Below are 8,743 nucleotides of genomic sequence, written 5' to 3'. Positions count from 1 at the left end.
TAGCTAAACTACTTCCTAGGACTGTCTCGGATCGTGCATCACAGTTATATCACCACTCACTCATGGTGTCAATCACAATATACAAAAATATTGCATTGATGCCCTCAACGAGCTAAAATTTATAAATACGCCCCCAACAACCAAATGGGGCCCACATGCATATTTTATTCACCTAAACATGCATTTCTAATCACACACTCATCAAATTCACATATTGACATAATAAATCAATTATTGCTCTCCAGGCACGCTAATCAAGGCCCTAAGCCTTATTAGCAAATTTGGGACGCTACAATATGTGTGGACAGACAGGTGTGAGAATAGTTTCAAGGAGTTGAAGCAGCGACTGATCACCGCTCCAGTATTGAGTCTGCCATCAGATAATGAGAAGTTTATAGTCTACTGTGATGCTTCTAGGAAAGTTTTGGGGTGTGTATTGATGCAAGCTGGAAGTGTGATAGCCTACATTGAGATAGCTAAAGGAGTATGAGCAGAGGTATCCCACACATGATCTGGAATTGGCAGCGGTGGTATTTTCACTAAAGGTTTGGAGACAGTATTTATATGGCGAGAAGTGCGAAATATACACCGACCATAAGAATTTGAAGTACTTCTTTACTCAGAAGGATCTGAATATGTGCCAGAGGCGTTGGCTTAAATTGGTAAAGGATTACGACTGTGATATTCTATATCATCCTGGGAAGGCCAATGTGGTGGCCGGCACACTGAGTCAGAAGGGCCCAAGACAATTATTCAGTTCGAGGCAGATATCAGATTGGTTAGCTGAAGAGATGACTAGAACATGTATTGAGTTGGTAGTTGGATAGCTAGCCAACATCACTCTTCAGTCCATGCTCCTTGAGAGGATTGAGGAAGCACAGGGGGAGGATCCCCAGTTGAGGGAACACACAGAGGGCGTCTTAGCCGGAGCGGCTAAGGACTTTTCTATTTCAGAGATGGGTTTGTTAAGCTACAAAGGTCGAATTTGCATTTCGATGGACTTCGGTATCCGACGAGAGATTTTAGATGGGTCTCATACCACTCCCTATTCCTTACATCCGGGTACGACAAAGATGTACCAAGATTTAAGAACTTTATATTGGTGGCCGGGAATGAAGAGGGATGTGGTGGATTATGTGGTCAAGTGTTTGACTTGTCAACAGGTAAAGGCTGAACATCAGAGGCCAGCGGGGTTGCTGCAGCCTCTAGGAATTCCGGAGTGGAAATGGGAGGATATCACCATGGACTTCATGGTTAGATTAGCGAAGACTGTGGGACAACATGATTCAATGTGGGTGATTGTGGATAGGTACACCAAATCAACCCACTTTTTCCTGTTAGGAAAACTTATACGGTGAAGCAGTATGTTGAACTGTATGTGAAGGAAATTTTGCGACTACATGGGGCTCTGAGGTCGATAGTATCCGACAGGGACCCCACCTTCACCTCCAAGTTTTGAGAGAGCCTGTAGAAGGCTATGGGTACACAGTTGTGGTTTAGTACCGCTTATCATCCTCAAACAGATGGACAGTCTGAGAGGACGATTCAGATACTAGAGGATATGTTGCAAGCGTGCATGCTAGATTTTAGGGTATCTTGGAGTAAGTATCTCCCTTTGATTGAGTTTTCGTACAATAAAATTTATCAGGCGACTATCGGAGTGGCTCTGTATGAGATGTTATATGTGAGGAAGTGCAGATCACCCATCCATTGGGATGAGACGGGTGAGAGGAGGTATTTAGGTTCTGAGGTTGTTCAGAGGATCAATGAAGTAATTGAGAAAATCAGAGCGCGAATGCTCACCTCCCAGAGTCGGCAGAAGAGTTACTCAGACTTGAGATGAGGGAGCATAGAGTTTTAGGTCGGTGATCATGTGTTTCTTAGAGTTCTCCCTTGAGAGGGGTGAAACGGTTTAGAGTAAGGGGAAAGTTGGGCCCTAGGTTTTTTTGGCCCTTTTGAGATTCTGGAACGGGTTGGAGAGGTGGCCTACAGATTGGCGATGGCTCCAACACATCAGAGGTTCACAATGTATTTCATGTATCCATGCTCGGAAGTATGTGTCAGATTCTACGCACGTGCTGAGTTATGAGAACCTAGAGCTGGATCAAGATTTATCGTGTGAAGAGAAGCTGGTTCAGATTCTAGACCGAATTGATAAATTCTTGCGGAGCAAGACCATCGCCGTAGTGAAAGTGATGTGGAGAAACAACAAAGTGGAAGAGGTGACTTGGGAGAATGAGACTCATATGCGGGATTGGTATCCCGAGTTATTCAGGTGAATTTCGAGGATGAAATTTCTGTAAGGAGGGGATAGTTGTAGCATCCCAAATTTGTTAATAAGGCTTAGGGCCTTGATTAGCGTGTCGGAAGGGCAATAATTGATTTAATCATGCTAATATGTGAATTTAATGATTATGTGATTAGAAAAGAATGTTAGGTGTATTAAATATGCATGTGGGCCCCATTTGGTTATTAGGGAAATATCTGCAATTTTAGCCCATTGAGGGCATAAATGTGATATATGTGTGTACTGTGATTGAGACCACGAGGGTGTGGTGATGTATTTGTGATGCACAATCTGAGACGGTCCAAGGGAACTGAGTTGACGCAGAAGAATCTGAAGTTCACATGGTCAGAAAAATGTGAGGGTAGCTTCCAGGAGTTGAAGCAACGATTGATTACTTCTCTGATGCTGAGTCTTCCATCGAATGGGGGTAAGTTTGTAGTGTACTTCGACGCATCGAAACTGGGATTGGGATGCATGTTGATGCAGAATGAAAAGGTTTTCACTTATGCATCGCGGCAATTGAAGGAATATGAGCAGTTGTACCCTGCCCACGATTTGGAACTAGCAGCGATGGTATTCACACTGAAAGTATGGTGACATTATCTGTATGGAGAGAAATGCGAGATATACACCGATCATAAGAGTTTAAAGTATTTCTTCACCCAGAAGGACCTAAATATGAGAGAAAGAGGTTGGCTAGAATTGGTGAATGATTATGACTATGACATCCTTTACCACACAAGAAAAGCCAATTTAGTGGCGGATGCTTTGAGCTGGAGGGGCCCGGGACAACTATTTAGCTCGAAGCAAATATAGAAAAAATTAGCAAAGGAGATGACTAGAGCAAGGATAGAATTGGTTGTGGGCCAGTTGGCGAATATTACTTTACATTCTACCCTCCCGGAGAGGATAAGAGAGGGTCAGATGGGTGATGCGCAATTCCAAGAGGTTAGAGGGAATGTTCTAGCTGGAGTGGCTAGGGATTATTCCATCTCAGAGATGGGATTACTGCAGTACAAGGATCGGATCTGTGTTCCGATGGATATGAGTATTAGATGAGAGATTCTTGACGAATCCCATACTACGCCATACTCACTTCATCCAGGCACCACAAAGATGTACCATGATCTATGGACTTTATATTGGTTGCCTGTGATGAAGAAGGACGTGGTCGAATACGTAGCCAAGTGTTTAACCTATCAACAGGTAAAGGCTTAACATCAGCAATCAATGGGGTTGTTATAGCCTTTGGGTATTCCAGAGTGGAAGTGGGAAGATATTGCCATGGATTTTGTGGGAGGTTTACCCAGGAGAGTGTGGCAACATGACTCAGTGTGGGTGATAGTAGACAGGTACACCAAGTCAACTCATTTTTTTCCTGTGAGGACGACCTATACTATGGATCAGTATGCGGAGTTGTATGGGAGGGAGATAATAACGACCCAAATTCACTAATAAGGCTTAAGGGCCTTGATTAGTGTGCCGGGAGGGCACAACTGGATTATATGTGATTTAATAATAAAAAGTATGTTATATGATTATTTGAATATCTGTGATGCATGACTATGTGTATTAGTATGCATGTAGGCTCTGATTAGGTTAGAAAGGCATATTCGTAATTTTGGCTCGGTTGAGGGCATAAATGTAAATAACTGTGATAAATTGTTGAGACCACATTATTATGTGGATATATTTGTAATCTGTGACTCGAGGCGATCCTAGTGAGTGGTTCAACGAAAAAGTCACGACGGAGATTTATACCCGGCTCGAGGCGAGCCTGGGGGTATTTCTTAGAGAATATATTGGAGTCTATTTTGATATTGAGGAATATAATTGGCGATTATTTAGGTGTCGGGAAGTAAGTGGTAAATACTAGAGACATTCGAGGAATTAGCAGGAATTGGGTGTAATAACTAAAATGCCCTTAGGAGGTTTAAAAGCTTAGTTTTAAGTGGGAGGGCAATATGGTCTTTTGGTGTTTAGAATCAGAGATAAGGGTCATATTGTTTTATGCTTTAGTGGATTGTGTAGAAAGTGTTGGAAGTCTAAAGAAAGAAAAGAAAGAAAAGAAGAATGAAAGGAAAGAAAAAAGGAAAGCATGAGTCTTCTCTCTTGCACGGTTTGGGCATTTCTTCACCAATTCTCTGGAAATTTGGAGCTAAAATTCAGAGAAGGCTTAGGCTAGGACTCAACACTAGGATCCTTGATTTGGCTTGGGTAATTAGCAGAGGTTACTTATCATTTGAGGTAAGGCTTTGAGGTTGTTATTCAGTTCTTGGTTTTGGTGTTGAATTGGTTTTCTAAGCTGAGTTTCTGTGGGAATTTTAGGGAGTTAAACCTAATGGTTTGAGGAGGTGAAGGCTAAGAAAGTGTGGAATATAATATAGGTTGAGCTCATCCATCAAAGGTAAGAAACTTTAGTTTTAAGTTCTGTGATTTCAGTTGATTTCTGTTGAGTTTCTGAGCTCTAAGTTCAGCCATGGTGGATTTTGTGTTTTGGGGTGCATGTGATTGAATTATTGGTGGTTAGGTTGTTTGGGATGAGTTGAAGATGTTGGGAGGCTTGTTTTGAAGTTTAGTTGAGGTTTGGTTGAGTTTTAGAAAGGTTTAACTTGAGGAAATTCGAAGGAGGAAAATCTGTGCTGGACTGTGCTGTGACAAGCGATGTAGCGCTAGTCATTGGGCACTACAACGCTAGGCCCTGAAGTTCCAGAGCCTTTTGGCTCTGCTTGTAGCACTATAGCGCTCTCCTTAGGGCGCTGTAGCGCTACCCTATTCCCAGAAAGGGATTTTTGGGTTATTTCTTAGGGTTTTAGGCCGGGGCTCGGGGTTTGGTTCCACCACCCCGTTTGGTGGAATTAGGGCTTCCCGAGGGCTCGGGATTGGTCTCAAGGCTAGGATTTGGAATTGAAGTTTGGAGTTGGTTCTAACTTGTGATCGTGACTAGGTGTACGCTAGGGCTCAAACAGGATCGTGCTTGAGGGTTGAATTGATCAAAACTATCAGAATCTAAAGGTAAGAAAACTGCACCCGGTTATGTGTTTGTGTTGGGACTAAGAGCTCCCTATATCTGTATGATGCCATAGATGGTATTATTGTTGGGGTTTTATGCCCTAATTAAAACCCAAATTCTTTGTAATCTCATTTTATTATCAATAAAAGAATAGAAATCATTTTTTGACTTGGTCAATCACTTTGCTCACATGTTTTATTTTCATGATTATTTGTTTAATATACACTTCTATTAAATCCCGAGCATATAGCTAATCTTATTTATAGTGACGTAATCACAGTGGAATATAAATATGATTATATGTTCAAAATAAGTTAGTCATAAGATTAGTCAGTGCACGGGATTTACACTGACTTGCCAATCTACGTATGATCTACTTACACATTACAGTGTTATGTTCTTTCCAGAACATTAGCAAAGTAGATAAGGTCGGATGTATTTGCTACATCGGACTGGACCGATATTGACAGTTGATAAGATAAGTAAACATACCGTTATTATCTATTCTAGTCATACCATATAGTTGACCATAGGTCAATAAATCTCAATTCTGAGTGGTTAGTATTCTAACTGATTGTATTATTTGAGTTCTTTGACTTGTTCGTTACCAACTTACCCTACGGACTAGCCCATACTTACATCTTGGGAACTCGGTAGTATAATTGAGTGGGAGTGTTAATCATAGATATGAACATCTATAGCTTCTGATGAAGAAGTGAAACGATGGTTTCCTTTTAGTTTGGTTCAAAGTGTTAAATGATAGAGATCTCATTTCAGTAATTAAATTAGTTTACTGAAATATCATTTACAAGGAACTAAGTGTTTTAAGGATAAAATACAATGAGGAGTAAAATGGTATTTTAGTCCTATCTCATTGTAGACCGTCTATAGAGGATTGAGTGACAATTATCGTTGTAACAATGGATAATTAATAGCGTATCTATATTTGTTATTGAGCGTTCTATGAATTCAAGAGTGCAATTACGAGTCTATAGTGGAGTTACGAGGAATTAATAAGTTAGTAAATTTATTTGTTAGATTTATGATAACTTATTGGAGCTTGATTTCATAGGCCCATGGTCCCCATTGTACCTTGGATAAAATCGTCTAGATAATCTCAATTAATTGATTTAATCATCAATTAGAATTATCAAAGTTGACCAGGTCAATTTTGGATAGTTTCACAGAGTTGTGTAATTTTGAGAAGAAAAGAGAAATTATGGCAGATTTATTAATTAAGATAAATTGGTATCTAAATTAATGAATAAGTTTAAATCAAGGTTCAAATTATAAATAATTAATTTGATAAAGGATTTAAATAAGTATTTAATTAATTAAATCTATAGAAAATAATACAGGCATTGATTTTAAGTCTAATGGGCTTATAATCAAATGAGAAATTTCACGGGCCTAAAGCCCATGATAATTTTGACCTAGGGCTTTAAAATGACTATTATTTTATTGATTTTTTTAATTAAATTAAACGGTCTAATTGAGTCTATAGAATGAGTGCTTAGAGAGAAGTCAAAAGATAAGTCACAAGTCAGATTTTTTGATAGTTTTAGATTCTCTCTAAACACAAGTCATTTTCTAAGCCTCTTTGTTATTTTCTCTTCTTCTCTCTATATCTATCTCATGTGTTGAGAATTGCCCACACTAGTCTAGGTGGTTCTAAGGATACATTGGAAGATTGTGAAGAAAATAGAAGATCGGTTCAGTTTCTGGATAATACTTTGCGACAGAGAGGATACAAGAGTTAGAGAAACTGAATGAAGGACTCTTTAATTCTACTGCGTATACTGTAAGTATTCTATTATTTGTTTCTCTTTGAATTCAATTTTAGAAACATGTTTTAGGCTATATCGTATTAATTTGTTTAATATTAGATATACATGAAAATAAATAAAGATCATGTATAAAGTAATCTAACAACTGGTATTAGAGCCTTTGGTAATCTTTATTTCCATGCATGAACATGTTTAAAATTGGGTTATTTGATATGTTTGAATAATTCGATGGTTTTCATGTTTTTATGAACATATTGATTTTATGTGAATTTTAGCAATTTTTAGGTTATTTTGTTGTGTTTTCTATGCTATTAATTTTTATATATGCTTTATTTTTTGTAAAACATGTTAAAAATTAATTAGAAAATTGTTTTTGTTTGAAAAATTACTCAAAAAAAATTTTGGAAAAAATTTGCACTGGCTCCCATGCATGCACGCCACCAGCAGCCCAGCCCCGCGGGTGAACAGTACCCGAAACGGGTACTATTCATCCTTTTTTTTTTTTTTTGAGAATTAAAATTTTTTTTTATGAAAATACATTATTTATTATCAAAACCAAAAATATCTTTTTTTTTTTGGTTTTATCATTTAATTTAATTTTTCTTAAATAAAGATATTTTTGTTAGTTGAGATTTAAATAATTAGATATTTTCTACAAAGATTCAAATTCAAATTTAAAAATAGACTATCAACTTAATTTTAAAAATTTTAATATATTAAAATATTAGAATTATGATATAAGATATTTTAGATATTTTCATTTAAATTCTTGATTTTTTTTTTATTAAATCTTTATTTGAAAATATAAATATCTTTTTATTCTATAGTTTTTAATATTTAAATTGTTTGAAATTTGAATATTGTTAGTTAGATATTTTTATGGATATTTGAATTTGTTTAACTATTTTGAGATATTTTAGGATTGTTATAATTATTTATATTTTATTTTTTTTAAATGGTTAAAATATTAGCAAATAGTTATAACAACACAAGATATTTTGGAAAATAGTTAAGATATTGATTTTAAAATTTAAAATTGGTTAAATTTTGAAAAATATCATTTTTTTCAGCCAATTAATAAATGGGTTTTAAATTAACTTTGGTTAATTGTTGATAAATCCTATTTAAATTAAATTAATATTTTTTTTTCAAATTAACCTAAAACCAAGTTGATTGTTGATAAATGAAATTTAAATTAACTATTGTTAATTGTTGATAAATTTCATTTAAATTGACTTATTTTTTGTAAAAATTTAATTAATTTGATTTTTTTTTGATAAATTCTAGATAATTAATTGTGGTATTTTTGCAAATGAAATAAATTGTGCTATTTTTGCATAAATTCATAGAATTGCTCATATAGTAACATGATTAGGCCCATCCAATTATAACATGTCTGTTTACACTATATGTGTTATTTTTGCAATTGGGCTTAGATGCATATAGTGGCCCATATGTTTGTTAGATATATGGTATTTTGCCAAATAAAATATTCATAAAATGATAGGTTTTATTTGGGCCCATTAGAAAATGTAAAGTTTAAATTCCACTCTTGTGGGTGATTCCACTTGTGAATGTCCATTTTCTTTGTATGACTATAGTGGGCCTAATCAATTGATCACAATTAATAAAACGAAGGTTTAAATTCCAGTCTTT

This window comes from Humulus lupulus, chromosome 1 (genome assembly GCF_963169125.1).
Source record: "Humulus lupulus chromosome 1, drHumLupu1.1, whole genome shotgun sequence".
NCBI lineage: Eukaryota > Viridiplantae > Streptophyta > Magnoliopsida > Rosales > Cannabaceae > Humulus > Humulus lupulus.
This window is presented reverse-complemented; position numbering follows the sequence as displayed.